The sequence below is a fragment of the Nelumbo lutea genome, chromosome 6 (assembly GCF_056320005.1).
Source record: "Nelumbo lutea isolate HS-2025 chromosome 6, American lotus-T2T, whole genome shotgun sequence".
Lineage (NCBI taxonomy): Eukaryota > Viridiplantae > Streptophyta > Magnoliopsida > Proteales > Nelumbonaceae > Nelumbo > Nelumbo lutea.
In genome coordinates this window covers 20,483,509-20,499,964 of record NC_142689.1, presented here as the reverse complement: position 1 = coordinate 20,499,964, position 16,456 = coordinate 20,483,509, and the positions used below count along the sequence as shown (strand labels likewise).

Below are 16,456 nucleotides of genomic sequence, written 5' to 3'. Positions count from 1 at the left end.
TATTTTTTTAAATAAGTATTTCTTGAAATTTTAATAATTGTTTAAAATATTAATAAATATAAATTTAACATTATTGATTCTATAATGTAAAATTAACATTAATTATTCCCCGTACTTAGTACGGGGTCATTCACTAATAAGAGGAAGGAGAATCTCATATTTCTTTATTAATTTTTAATTAATATTTATTTTTATATTCAGAAGAATGAAGATGCTGAAATAGGATTTCCTAGTCATGTTTCTCAAATCACGGCTCTCAAATAACGACTCTCTACCTACCGTGAATTGCAGCCACACATCTCTCAAATCACGGCTAGTAGAGAGTGGATAGGAAATTTGGGTTGGATTAGCTCGATCATGTTTGTGTTGAATGGGTCTTAGCTAGGCATCCCTTTGTTTTTCTCTCAAAGGAGGAGGTACCTTGGTGGACCTGGTTTTTGTTTTCACACTCTAGTTCCATGATAAAATCTCTTATTTCTTACCAAAAACAATTAGAAAACTAAAAACAGATTGATATGATTTAACAAAAACCATTATTCTTTTAGGTTATGTTTGATACTGATGTGGTGTAACCTGACTACTCCCTGTTGGATATGACTTAGCTTCCAGCGATGATGAGAACGGGCTCCTGAAAGAGATGAGTCAAAGATCCCAAGGTGGCTCATTCGACGTGGATACTCCGATGGCTAAGTTAGAATATAGCGACAGTAGAGAGCTTGAAGATTATAATAGTGAGAGAGCTCAGAGAGTGAAGATTACACACACAATCAATAGATAATCGAACGTACCTTCACCCCTGGTGAGAGCGAGGTCTTTATACACTGGATCAGGTGGGTAGGTGGAACGGTCACTGAACCCCTGTTATGACGGGACTTGTTGCTTGTTAGGTGGTTGAAGCACCACCAAACGGTAATACTGTCACTTCCCGTCAGAACGGGGAGTTGGTGAACTAATGTTACTGTTATAAGTACGATCCTGCAGGGTTCAGGGATGGGGGCGTATTCCCCAAGGTTGCCATGCAGAGATCTATACGGTAGGCGAGCTACCTGTAGGATACCGGGCTGCTCGGTAGCGAGCTAATTGGTAGCGAGCTTCTTGAGCTCGCGTTTTGGTCTGCCCTTGTCGTAAATGCCGAAGTGCCCTCGGGCAGAGGTGATCCTAGTGTAATCTTGTGCGGTGTGTTCGTCCCGAGGTGACTTCAGTTTGGGGTACTGACGCACCCGAACTTACTTCGTACCGAGCTGACTTATGCTGAATTGTGTCGAATTACGTCCACATGCCGATCTAATTACGTCTAGTTATCACTTACGCGGAATCAAGCTCACGTGTCTTTGTATCAGAATCACATGTCTTTGTATCAGAAGTTCGGGCCAAATCTTCCTTCATCAAATACCATTGTTTTTAACATTTCTGGTTGATGAATACAGTTTGCTGTTAAACGTGTGGTATTACATCATATGTATTGATCAGCCAAATAAAAGAAAAGCATGAAGTTAACATTAAGTAATGATTGAACTTCATAAGTGCTGTCCATGGGCCAGGTCCGGTTTGGATCAGTTCCAACACAATTATTAATCGATTCTATAAGCAAATACAGAATCAAAAAAAATTATTTAATCAGAATAGTTGGGTCTGACCGATCATGCTTGTCATCTATATTTACCTATCATACAATAATATATTGATGAAACAAGCATTTTTTACCAATATTATCTTATATGTTTACTTATTAAAAACAAACCAGATAACATCCAAACCAATATAATTGGGCATACTTGATTGCATTGAAATCTGACATCCGAATGGCTCTACAACTGTAATAATTACTTGAAAAGGTGTGTGGGAGTTTGTAAACTTGTCTTGGTTATGAAATTTGAATGTTGGTAAGTTAAGAAATTGTCTTGGTTATGAAATTTGAATGTTGGTAAGTTAATAAAAATGACAATTGATTATTTTAACCTTGGATACGAGAAAGTTTGTTTAATTATTTAATAAAGTAATTAACGATTAATAAAATGAATATAAAACAATTTATAAATAATTGAGCTGATAAAAACTTATAAATAATTAAATTTTTAAATAATTTAAGAATTATTAATTAATTAATAATATATAATTTAACAATTATGTATTTTAAAATTAAATAATTAAAATAATAACTATCTCAAAATATTGCTTTATTATTGATTTTGTTGTTATTATTATTATCATCATCATCATTAGAACTGAAAATGGATTGGATTCTGATGGGATTTAGCAAAATCTGAATCAGAATTCAATTATTGAAAATTTGCATTCGAATTTGATCTAAAAAACCAAATCTAAAGACCCCGGATTTGAATTCAATTTCTAATGGACTCGGATTAGATTTGGAATTAACCCATCACAACATAATAAATTAATGTAAATATAACATACTGAATTTATTTTATATATAATAAAGTATATAAAATATATTTTTATAATATTAACTATAACTATATATTTATTTTATATATTAAGGTCACTATATATTATAATATAATCAGACATGGATTTTGAGCGGATCAATGGAATCAAATCCAAATCTGATCTAATTATTAACCAGATGCAAATTGAAAAATCTGAATCCAATCCTATTGGCTGATGTCGAATCAGTCGACGGAGTTTTTGTTTACAGTGAATGAAGTAAAGGAATAAATGCTTTTAGGGGTAATTTTTGTTTACAACGATTGAAAAACATTACGACGAAATATTTAAGGCTGAAGTGAAAGAAAAAAAAAAAAATGAACCGCTAACCTCTAATTGCCTTGAAATTAAAACAAATAAATGCTTCTCAGAATTCAGCATTATGGCAAGTTGGTTTCACAGCAAGGATGTTCATCTGCAGGACCTCTCGCCGGGGGATCCCGGCCAGTCCAGCTTCAGCTTTTAGATCCAGCTCTCAAGTTTCAAACGCACATTTATATTTTGCCAGAATTTACAATGTTGGTAGTTTTAATTTGCTGGGATTACCCTCGATCACTTGTTAGAATTAGCTCAGCTAGCAATTCTTAATGGCTCACTCCCATGCATTTGCACCCGTACAAAATAAAATCAGCACAGCAAAGGCAAGGCAAGGCAATTATTAATGCACGTGGTGGAGTCGTCTCCAATGCAAGGCAGGTATGCATTCATGCACAGACTGAGCAAATTCAAAGTATAGGGCACATATCCCCGGCCAGACATACGATATCAACAATTATTGAGTCCAGATCTGTCTCCTGATTTGGGATATATTTGCCAAGACATGGAGGAATGTAACAGCTGTAAAGTCGGTGTGAGGAAGCAGAGACATGCAACACTTGGATTGTGATGGAGGTACAGCCCAAGGACCATCTCACCCCTAGGGGCTGCAGCTCCTAGGATAAGGATAATAGTCCAAGATAAGTCAAGAGATCAAGAATTCAAGATTCATCCAGAATTCAAAGAATCCAAGACTCATCAAGAATTCAAAGAATCTAAGACTCATAAAAAATTCAAAGAATTCAAGAATTCTAGATAATCCAAGATTTATGCATGAATAAGATCAAGGGAGATCGGACGGGGGAGATCAAGTCAAGCAGAGTTCGATCCTATCTACAAGTTTGAGATGTTTAGATCAAATCTAATTTATTTTCTTAGTTCTTTTATAATTTCTCAATGTATTATAAATACTGCTATTATTAATCAATTTTCATACTTTAGATTTTCAGAATTTCTTCAAGTTCTCTTCTTCCTATTTTCGCTACCTTTTTCTCTCTCCTAGAGAAATCGGTGTTTTTTGCTAGGTGCTAGCGGACGCCTGGTGCTTGCATAGCCAGCTCCGGTTCTCATTGCTTCCACGCTGCGTCAGGTGGTATCAGAGCAGGGAATTCGCCCAGTCATATCCAACCCAGATGGTACCAGTCGCAACCCACCCCGTGATGGAGATCAGGGGTTCCCAGCTATTTGGAGAGCAATCGAAGAGCAGCGTACAGCCACACGTAACATCGAACAACAGTTGGCAGAGGTGACTGAACAACTGCAAACCTTGTTACAGGAGGTTGTCCCACGAATCCGGGAAAATCCACAGCAGATCGCAGGAGACGACCACGACAGACCATCCGTCGCTACTGTGTCCCGACGTCCAGTTCTTGACGACGACAGTGATGATGATTTCGAATTTGGTGGTGCTCCAGTTCTTCCTGGCAACGACAGAAACAGTAGAAATTGGCACAATCAAGGTAATTTCAATCCCCGTAGGAATAATGATGAATTTAAACTCAAGGTAGATATTCCTACTTTTAGTGGAGATCTTGGTATAGAGGGACTTCTGGATTGGATCATAGAAGTCGATAGGTTCTTTGATTACATGGAAATACCAGAGGAACGAAGGGTAAAATTAGTAGCTTTCCGATTGAAGGGAGGCGCATCTGTTTGGTGGGAACGGATGAGAGAGACCCGGATGAGAGAAGGAAGGGGTCCTGTTCGAACCTGGAGGCGCATGAAACAATTAATCAGAGGTAGATTTTTACCTCCTGACTATGAACAATATATGTTTGAATCTTATCAGAGGTGTGCGCAGGGTTCTCGTAGTGTTAATGAATATACATCTGAATTTTTGAGATTAGCTGAAAGAAATCAATTATCTGAAAGTGATAACTAGCAGGCAGCCCGTTATCTAAGTGGTTTAAGACCGTCTATCAGAGATAAAATTGGTGTACAGATGGTTCTTAGTGTGCAGGAAGCAAGGAACCTAGCCTTGAAAGTAGAATTAATGTTCTAGGACAAGGCACACAGTGATAATTATCGCCGGTACAGTGGGAGCGACAACAGACCGGCAACTGTCGACAAGAACAAATCAGTTCCGGCAGTACAACCTTCTCACCCGGCAAGTACAAGTAACGCCGGTAAGGCTACTACAGGAGGACATACTCGAGGTAATCCTTCCAACCCTCCTAAACCCAGTAACCCTTATGCAAGGCGTGCTCCTATTAAATGTTTTAAATGTAATGAGGTTGGACATAGATTCAGTGATTGTCCCAGGAGGAAGGCAGTTAATATGGTAGAAAGGGAAGAGGAAGAAGATATTGAGGAAGATGTATATTGTGGACCTGATGGGGAGGATGAAGAGGGTCCATATGAACATGAGGAGTATACTTGTGTGGTAAGAAAATTAATGTTGTCCCAGAAAAATAAGGATACTTCTCAACGACACAGATTATTTCGTACCAGATGTACTGTCAAGGGAAAATTATTTAATTTAATTATTGACAGTGGTAGTCAGGAAAATATTATTTGCAGGGATGTCATCCAACAATTACAGCTGATTCCTGAAAAACATCCCAACCCATACACAATTGGGTGGATCAAGGAAGGAGGCGGCGTACGAGTGGAAGAACGCTGCAAGGTACCTTTTTCAATTGGTAAGTACCATGATGAAGCATATTGAGATATTGTAGATATGGATGCTTGCCATATTTTGTTAGGGAGGCCTTGGCAATTTGATACAGATGCAAGGCACATGGGTAGGAAGAATACCTACCAACTTGAAAAAGAAGGTACACGTTATACTTTGTTACCCATAGCAGAAAAAAATATTACAAATACTCCAAAGGTACATGAGAAAAATTTCCTTACCATCACCCATCATCATGTGGAATTTGTTAAAGAATGTAAGAATACTCATGAGATACATATGTTAGTAGTAAAAGGAGAAGATGTTAATGATGAAAATACAATTCCAGCTGAAATACAGGGACTACTAGGTAAATTTAATGATGTAGTTCCAGAGGAGTTACCAAATGAACTCCCTCCCATGAGAAATATACAACACCATATTGATTTTGTTCCAGGTGCTAGTCTACCTAACCTCCCACATTACAGGATGAGTCCTAAGGAGAATGAAATTTTACGAGAAAAGGTAGAAGAATTATTGAAAAAGGGACACATTCAAATCAACATGAGTCCTTGTGCAGTACCTGCCTTATTAACACCTAAGAAGGATGGCAGTTGGAGAATGTGTGTCGACAGCAGGGCCATTAACAAGATCACCATTGGGTACAAATTTCCCATTCCTAGGTTGGACGACATGCTGGACCAACTAAGCGGAGCTGTAGTTTTCTCAAAAATAGATCTCAGGAGTGGATATCATCAAATCAGGATCCGTCCCTGAGATGAATGGAAGACAGCCTTCAAGACTAGAGATGGTTTGTTCGAGTGGTTGGTCATGCCCTTTGGACTAACCAACGCACCCAGCACTTTCATGAGGCTGATGAACGAGGTATTGCACCCCTTCATTGGTAAATTTGTGGTAGTCTATTTTGATGATATTTTGATATACAACAAATCTATCACTGAGCATGTGGGACATATTATGGAGGTCTTGAAAACATTGAGGAAAAATAAATTATATGCTAATTTGAAGAAATGCATCTTTATGAATGATAATTTATTATTCCTGGGATTTATTATAAGCAAGGATGGTGTGAAAGTAGATGAGGAAAAGGTGAAAGCCATTAGGGAGTGGCCGACCCCATCCACTATCACAGATGTCAGGCGATTTCATGGGTTGGCAACCTTCTATAGGCGTTTTATTAAGAATTTTAGTAGTATCATGGCTTCCATTACTGAATGCTTGAAAAATGGGAAATTTCAATGGGGAGAAGAACAAGATCAAAGTTTTGCTCTCATAAAAAAAAAAGTTATGTACTGCTCCTATTCTTGCCTTACCTGATTTCAATAAATTATTTAAAGTTGAATGTGACGCCAGTGGAGTTGGCATAGGGGCTGTATTGTCCCAAGAGAAAAGACCCATTGCCTTCTTTAATGAAAAATTATGTGAAGCCAGGAGAAAGTGGTCTACTTATGACAAGGAGTTTTATGCTGTGATAAGAGCCTTGAAAACATGAGAACACTATCTAATTGCAAAAGAATTTGTTCTCTATACTGACCACCAGGCCCTAAAATATCTTAGTGGGCAAAAGCAATTAAGAAGTGATTTACATGCCAGATGGTTTGCTTTCCTAGACAAGTTCCCATATAAAATTGTGTATAAGACAGGACAGCAAAATAAAGTGGCTGATGCACTTAGTAGGCGTGTAGCTCTCATCAAGACCCTTAGCGTTGAGATCGTGGGTTTTGAGTGCCTAAAAGACTTATATGCCCGAGATGAAGACTTCCAACAGGTATGGGAGAAATGTGTGAATAAGCAGCCAGCAGAAGACTTCTTTATTTATGACGGGTTCCTTATGAAAGGGGAACAACTGTGTATTATTGGCCGTGTAGCTTGCACCTCCCTCCGCGAAAAGATCATTAGGGATTTGCATGGGGGTGGACTAGCAGGACACTTGGGAAGGGACAAAACAATAGAAGCTGTTAAGGGGCGATATTACTGGCCGAAATTGAGAAGGGACGTGTCTACCATCATAAGCAGGTGCTATGTTTGTCAGACAACTAAGGGACAAACCCAGAACATAGGTCTCTACATGCCCCTACCCGTTCCTACTGCTATATGGGAAGACTTGTCCATGGATTTTGTGCTAGGCTTGCCAAAGACCTAGAGGAACATGGACTCCATCTTCGTGGTGGTTGATAGGTTCTCAAAAATGGCTCACTTCCTTCCATGCAAGAAAACAGCAGATGCATCCGCAACAGCCTAATTATTTTTCAAGGAGATTGTTCGCTTACATGGGGTACCCAAGACCATCACTTCAGATCGTGACACACGGTTCCTCAGCCAAATTATTATTAATCAATTTTCATACTTTAGATTTTCATAATTTCTTCAAGTTCTCTTCTTCCTATTTTCGCTACCTTTTTCTCTCTCCTAGAGAAATTGGTGTTTTTCGCTAGGTGCTAGCGGACGCCTGGTGCTTGCATAGCCAGCTCCGGTTCTCATTGCTTCCATGCCCTGTGGAGGTTGTTTGATTCATCACTTAATTTCAGCAGTACAGCCCATCCGCAGACAGATGGACAAACAAAAGTGGTAAATCGAACCTTAGGGAATTTAATTCGCAGCATATGTCGGGAACGGCCGAAACAGTGGGACTTCGCCATAGCCCAGGCTAAGTTCACCTATAACAATGCAGTGCATAGTTCTACAGGCAGATCCCCATTCTCCATCGTGTACATGAAGGTCCCTAACCATGCGCTGGATCTAGTAAAACTACCGAAGGTACCCAGCGCCAGTGTCTCAACAGAGCAGATGGCAGAACAAATCCAGTCCGTCCAAAACGCCGTGAAGCAAAAGCTAGAGCAATCCAACGCCAAGTACAAGATGGCCGCAGACAAACACCGCTGACCTCAAGTGTTGGATGTAGGTGATGAGGTTATGGTCTTCTTAAGGAAGGAAAGAATCCCCGTAGGTACCTACAACAAGTTGAAGCCTCGGAAGTATGGTCCATACAAGATCGTGAAGAAGATTAGTGACAAAGCCTATATAGTGGACCTACCAGATCATATGGGTATATCCAAGACCTTCAACGTTGCTGACCTTCACCGGTACCTGCCAGAGATAACACTTGCCTATCCTCGTCACAACTCGGGGTCGAGTTCTCTCCAAGTGGGGGAGAATGATGGAGGCCCAGCCCAAGGCCCATCTCACCCCTAGGGGCGACAGCTCCTAGGATAAGGACAAGAGTCCAAGATAAGTCAAGAGATCAAGAATTCAAGACTCATCAAGAATTCAAAGAATCCAAGACTCATCAAGAATTCAAAGAATTCAAGAATTCTAGATAATCCAAGATCCATGCATGGATAAGATCAAGGGAGATCGGACGGGGGAGATCAAGTCAAGCAGAGTTTGATCCTATCTACAAGTTTGAGATGTTTAGATCAAATTTAATTCCTTTTCCTAGTTCTTTTATAATTTCTCAATGTATTATAAATACTGCTATTATTAATCAATTTTCATACTTCAGATTTTCAGAATTTCTTCAAGTTCTCTTCTTCCTATTTTCGCTACATTTTTCTCTCTCCTAGAGAAATCGGTGTTTTTTGCTAGGTGCCAGCGGACGCCTGGTGCTTGCATAGCCAGCTCCAGTTCTCATTGTTTCCACGCTGCGTCAAATTGGCTACAGGAGTCCTGTTTCACCAACTAGCCTTCTCTCTCATTTCATTCCAAGGCTTAGAAAAGAGAGAGAGAAAAAAAAATCTCATTTCATTTATTAACAGTCTGGTGAAGCCTCAGCTTCATCAAGAAACCATCTCAAACTCTCACACAATTACTAAGAAATTTTAGTTGGCCATGGAGTTTACTCCACCATCCAGCAAGTGCTTCCCAACCAAATCAAAAGAAGAGGAAGAAGAAGATGAAAGAATCTACCAAAGGTATATGGATCTAATTTCAACTCTTCCAACTGAAAAAAGCTGCACCTCTGAACATTTAACTCCCTACCAAGGCTTTTGGCACCTCCCCACCTTTTCCCTACAGGGAGTCATGGCTGTTCAACAACACTTCAAGGCTCGATCCACTGATATTCTCTTAGCCTTCACTCCAAAATCAGGCACCACATGAATGAACGCCCTCATCTTCTCCATTGTCAATCGCACCCTTTATGATTTTTCTACACATCCTCTGCTTACTCATAATCCCCATGAGTGTATTCCCATGTTAGAAATCAGTATTTACAAAACCTCCCCAATCGCCAACCCCGATGTTCTTCCATCGCCTCGCCTCTTCTCAACCCACATTCCCTACTCATCTTTACCAAAATCAACAATAGACTCCAATTGTAGAATCGTCTACATTTGTCGTAATCCAAAAGATGTGTTTGTTTCCTTTCGGCACTTTGCAGCTAAGATCCAAACCAAGCTCAAAAGGGACCAGCCACTACTCTCACTAGAGGAGGCATTTCAGATGTTTTGCAAAGGAGCCTCCCCATGGGGACCCTATTGGGATCATGTTTTAGGATATTGGAAAGCAAGCCTGGAGTGGCCTAAGAGGATACTGTTTTTAAAATATGAGGATCTGAAAAACAATACATCAGTTTGTTTGAAGAAATTGGCCCAACACCTGGAGTACCCATTCTCCTTGGAGGAGGAGAAACAAGGGGTCGTGGAAAAAATATTGAAACTGTGTAATTTTGAGAATCTGAGAAATTTAGAGGTGAATAAGAGTTCAGGTAAGGAATTGGTTCCAGGAGTGGAATTCAGTGCCTTCTTTAGAAAAGGCCAAGTTGGAGACTGAACACAAGTTCCACGGCTATGGCTTGTTGTTCTAGGTAAGTATGTCTTTTTTGTTCATTTCATTGTTTCTCTAGAATCCTCTGTAAGTTTTTTCAGTTGTGCAGTTGTTTCGTTGCATGCACTACTTTTGTTTCAAGTTAGGAATTTTGGAGTTTTCAGATGTCAAATCTTTTTAAATGATTTGGGATCCAACAAAAATCTCTAACAATATAATTCACGAATTCAGAGTTGGCAAGTCCCCTATAAAGACGATGTTCTCTCTTCCATACATGTTCCATCCAACTCTCCCCAAGAAATCTTGACCGCCAAACCTGGAGCCTACGTAGTGTTCTTAACTTCTCATTATATTGAGACTTGAGAGATATATACAAGGAATAATAGAAGATAAGAATGTTTTGCGTCGTCGATGATAATTCTTCACACCTAAAAATCACCCTTTTTGGTTATTTGGTATTGATTATGAAGAGTGATTATTTCTCATTGAAATCACGATTCCATGTACTACATTACCATAATTTAGATGCCATCTTACGGTATAAATGATCATAGATCCACATCTAATGCTCTAAATTATGTTAATAGTATTTCCACATAAAAGTTGCCAATAAATATAGAAAATAACATGAATATAATAGGAAAATGCAGATGTTTACAGGAAAATTGGGGAAAATAACAAAACTTCGTGGAAAATAATACAAAATAGATTTTTGCATTTTTTTTTGCAGAATTTTATAGAAAATTGTAGATTTTGTTTTTTGCCAAAATTTGTATAATGTTCTAGAAAATCAAATTTTTGCAGAAATTCAAAATAATAGCATGAAGAGTACTCATGTTAGCTTAAAAAAAAAAGAAAATTCACGGGAACTACCATGCATCCAGTCCTAAATACAGGGAACAATGATTGACAGAGTAAAATAACAGAAAATTGCAAACGATTAAAAACTTGACCTTACAGGCGGTGGAGGTAGGGGTTTCAATTGGACTGGATTTGGTCCAATCCGATCCAGTCCAATGTGAATCCGTTACAAATGGACTTGGTCCAATCCAGTCCAATGAATATTTTGGACCGGTCCAGAAACTGTTCAATCTGTTCAAATTCCTGTTAATTTAGATTGGTTTCGACTCAAACCCGGTCCATTGACAGCTATGCTCTTTATCTTTTATCAATGAACCAGATATTGGTTCAATCCAATATAAATTCATTATAGACGGACCAGGTCCAATCCAATATGTCATACCGATTTATAGTCCAACCCAAAACCGGTCCATTGACAGCTATGCTCTTTATCTTTTATCAATGAACCAGATATTGGTTCAATCCAATATAAATTCATTATGGACGGACCAGGTCCAATCCAATATGTCATACCGATTTATAGTCCAACCCAAAACCGGTCCATTGACACCCCCAAAATAGTGACGTACAATAAACTGAACATAGCAGAAATTTTTAGAACCTGAAAATATCAGTCACGTATAACAAAACAAGGGAGCCGCCGGCCATCCATTAATATCAAAGTTAATCTTAATAGCAACGTATTTCCACTTTCTTTCTCTAATAGTTCTAACATTGGAAACATGAAGCTGTTGAAACTCTAGTAGATCATTAGAAGCTCTATCCACAATTAACTGTGGATGGATTTCCTCATTATCAAAGGTCTTCTTATTCCGACTCTTCCAAATATATAAACCCACTTTCCTTTTCATGGATAGATTTCCACCACTCCACAAGGCCAGCATTTGGGTCAGGGATATACCATATGCTGCCATTTTGGAGTGGATAACCACATTTTTTTAAAACCAAGGCCTTGCCCAATCCCATCCTGAATGGGATGGGTTTTCCCTGATCTTAAACAGTGATGGGGTGGAAAGGGGAAAATATTTTTCCCCTAGACCAGGGAGAGGATGAGGTTGAGGTTTGGATATTATTCCTCAAACCTTTTCCGAAACTAGTGGTAAATTATTAAAGCACATAGGTTTAATATTAATTACTAAAATATTTTTGAATTTCTATGAAATTCCTAAATCATCTAGGATCGTATAATCTCATTTTTAAGGTAGCCCCATCTCCACTGGGAAGGGGGTGCCCTGCTCCCACTAGGGACAGGGGTAGGGATGGGGAGGGTTGCCAAACCTGCCCCGTTACCATTCTTTGTCGGGTCTGATTAAGGTGGAGGTGAAGCTCATACTGAACCTGACCCATTTCCATTGGCATCCCTACTGCTACTGCAGAGAGAGACAGAGGAGAAAAACAGAAAATAATAAAGAAGAGAAAGCTCTCACTCTCGAGTGGGTCCTTTGTGATTCCACCAATGCCAAGTATTAAAGATGAGCACATCAACGCCTTTCCATGCTTTGCCACCATTGATAGAGTTGAGTTTGAGAACTCGTCCAATTCTTTCTTTCACAAGGTCCACCAGGAATACAATCCGAGATAACATAATTGAAACCCCAAAATCCTGGAAATTTGAGGGAAGCAAAAAGACAAGTCTCTCGGTGCATAGAAGCCATGAACTCCCCCATCATATGGCAGATTTCTTGACAATATTTATTCACTCTTTATCTCTCTTAATTTGAACCATGTATGTTAATTGATCGAGATGTTTTCCTCTCCAGTCTCCACGAACGATTTCTCTCATTTGTCTACTCTATCAAAAATACCCAATTGAATGGTGATACAGTAGGTTTATAGTGGGGATCTAAAGGTATGACAATAATGAATAATATTGATCAGAGTAAAGAAAAATGAATCCTTAGACCCACCAACAATTTAAAGGTTGAGAGACCTCCATCTCTCACTAAGATGTACTTTGACTTTGGAGCAAGTGAGTGACTGCCATTTGGTTGAGGCTTATTGAATCTCCAACAAACATGATTCTTTTTCCTCCAAGTCTCCATAATTAAGACAGCATGTGATATGCTGCTAAGGCGTTGAGTCTTGAGAGTGTTTTATCATGCATAGCTATTGAACGAAGTATACATGGACTTGACCCACCAGAGACAATGACTCAGCGCCTTCAGCCACCTCGGGCTTGATGGTCACCCCGGGGTCTTGGTCACCTCGGACAATGCCGAGGTCCGAGCATCTCGGATGGCCAATGTTCCCCAAGTGGTACATGGCAGATATTCAGGAGCTTGCCAATTGTTTCCAAGGATCTCGGGATTACGTCGTGTAACCACAAGCCTTATTCTTATCCCGCCCAGATCGGGTGGGCACGATAAGCCTTATCGGCTAAGCATATCATTTGCTTTCTGAAGCGGAACAACCTCCTATAATTCAGGGCAAAGGTCTTGGAGTGTTTTGTGAGGCCCACGACAGCCCAAATATATAAGGGCGTGAGATTTAAAACAAAGGTATGCACGATTAAGTGCATTCTAGCTCTCCTACTTACTGATTTCTTAGCTCGCAATCACTACAAGAGTACTAACTTAAGCATCGGAGCGACCTCACCGGGTTATCCACCCTAGGTTCTCTGATCCATTTTCCTTGCATCGACTGTCCCACTCAGCGATCAACGTCCGAGCTGCCCTCTAGGTAGGAGCATTCAGATCGTGCACCATCAATTGGTGCCGTCTGTGGGAAAGATACACAAAAGCTAAGTCGCTACCTTTCGTTCTTTACTTTACTTCAATGGCATCTCCAAGCAATACTGGTAAGGCTGCCGACGTGAGTGTTACTAGGGAGCAGGACTACATTGCAGCCTACCCCGAAGGCTCCTCAATGACCATTGGCCAATTCACTATTCCCTTGACCATCTCAGGGGTCCAGATGAATCCGACCTTTGTGACCCAGCAATTGCACGCCCCGTTGCCTCAAGTGAGCACTACATTCTTCGTGCCAGAGCCCTTCGTGGTCCCCCCGGATTCAGGAATCAATAGTTCAACAAGCTAGTCAATAGTGTCGGCACTATGTAGTTGCAAATGCAGCAAATACACCAATTTCAGCAATTTCAATAGTATTATTTCTACCAACAGTATCAACAGTAGTTCCCACCATTGCAGCCTCATAATCAGCACCAGCACCAACACCAGCTTCAACATTAGAATCAGGATCGGAACCCGAACTAGCATCACAGCTAGAACCAATAGAAGAATGTGTGTCGATCTCCCCACCAAGGTGTAGAGAACCCTCGGGTCCCAAATCCACTCCGAGGCCGGACTCCACCTCGAGATAGGGTCGACAGTCAGCGCACACCCCCGCCTTCTCAAAGGGTAAATCAGAGAAACCGGCTCGAAGAGAGTCACCATACAAGGACCGATTAGCAGCAACACTCACAGCGTGAGAACCATGATCAACTACCACCTTAGACCCCCACAATAGTCACCATCAGGTTCATGACCATGAAGACGCAGGAGGCCGGGATCAGCTCCCACCTCGCGACAATGTCTGAGAATGTGAGCAGACGAGAATCAAAGCAGCAGGTAATACCGAGGTGAATAGCACCAATGTGGAAGTAGAAAGGAAGCGACGACGTCGCAAGACCCACCAGGCATTAGCTAAGAGTAGCCCGCCATGGAACAACCCCTTGCCGCTAGTACCGAGCAGGGTAAGGGAGGAAGTGATCTCTACCGCTGCATAGACGACTCCAGTACTGTTGAGCCAACCCTCCCCCTATCCCAAGACATCCTCACAGCCCCAAGGCCGTAGGGGTTAAAGACGCCAACGTTGGAAACCTAAAGCGGAAAGGGAGATCTGAACAACCATATTGACGCTTTCCAATCTGTAATGCTACTTGTCGGAGTAGAGGAGGCCTGCATGTGTGTAGCCTTTTTGATGACGCTTAGAGGTATAGCCAGGACATGGTATAGGAACCTAGTGTCGGGCTCGATTAAGAGCTGGGCACAGTTCACCGATAAGTTTACTGCCCACTTCGTCACATATAAGAAGTGTCTGAAGTCAGCAGCTGGCCTTGTGGATGTGGTGCAAAGGGGTAATGAGACGATCAGAAGCTACATTAGCAGATTCAACGAGGAGTGTCTACAAATCCTCGACCTCGACCCGGCCATGTGACTCATAGCGGCGATAAAGGGAGTCCGACACAAGAAGTTCTCTTGGTGCCTCAGAGTGAAACCCCCTAAAACTATGAAAAAGTTCCTTGAAGACGCCGAGAAGTACATGCAGATAGAGGAAACACTAGATCTCAAAAAGGAGTCCCAACAGGGAGAAAAGAGGAAGAGAGACAGTGAAGAGGCCAACAGTAGCAAGCATTGGTGGCAGAAGAGCAAGTCACCCAGGAGAAGCAAGTCCTCGCACAAAAGGAGTAAGTTGCCACCTCGGGGCTCTGGATCAGGTCGGCGATCTAGGGCCCCACCGATTGAAAGGACCGCTTACACCCCCCCTCAATGCAAGGCGGGGTGAGATATTAATGGTGATCAAGGACTCCAATCTCAATGTCAGGTGGCCACCAAGGACGCGAGGAGATCCGACAACTAGGAACCCGAATGTTTATTGTCACTTTCATCGTGACATCAGGCATAGCATAAACCTTAAGGAAGAAATCGAAGACCTGATCCGCCGTGGGTATTTGAAGAAGTATATCAAGCATGAAAGTAGGGAGTCAATAGACCGACAGGCCAACCAAAGAAGAGAAGCTCCACAATTGAGCAAAAAGAATGACCTGCCACCCCGGCAACCGCAACCACCTGAGGATAGGTCGATCCTTGGGGTAATTAACTTGATCACCACTGGATCCATTGTATCAAGGTGTACCAAGCAGTAGGGAAGACCTTAGTTCGGGAATTAGAGCAAAAAGTAGAGAACCTGCCAAAGCAACCTCGGGTGGTAGAACTCATTTATTTCACCAAGACGATGTGCGTGGGATCCAATATTCACACGATGATGCCCTGATTGTCAAGCTAGAGATCAATGACTTCAAGGTGAAGCAGATACTAGTGGACTCAAGAAGTTCAGCTGATGTCCTGTTTTTGGAAGCCTTCGACAAGTTGCAGTTAGAGCTGAGCGACATGGAGAGGACGGACACACCCCTGCTAGGGTTTAGCGGTGAAGTGGTCAGGCCCCTCGGCCAAATAATAGTGCTAGTCGCAACGGGAATGTGGCCCAACTTAGTGCGCTTCGAGCACACCTTCCTCGTGGTTGCAACTTTGTCCTCCTACAACACCATTTTAGGTCGGCCCATTCTGTATGCCCTCTGTGCAGTCATGTCCATCTATTACTTGTCAAAGAAATTTTTGACGAGCTATGAAGTGGGGATAGTACGAGGTGACCAATTGGAATCGCGTAAGTGCTATGTAGTAGCATTAAAGGGAAATGAGAAGTTGGCAGAAAATG

At 41.1% G+C, this 16,456-nt stretch overlaps 1 pseudogene; it reads left to right on the top strand.

The window, feature by feature from the left end:
- The first annotated feature begins 9,004 nt into the window (after positions 1–9,004).
- On the top strand, positions 9,005–10,311 carry LOC148847811 (cytosolic sulfotransferase 18 pseudogene; annotated as a pseudogene).
- Positions 10,312–16,456: the final 6,145 nt, after the last annotated feature.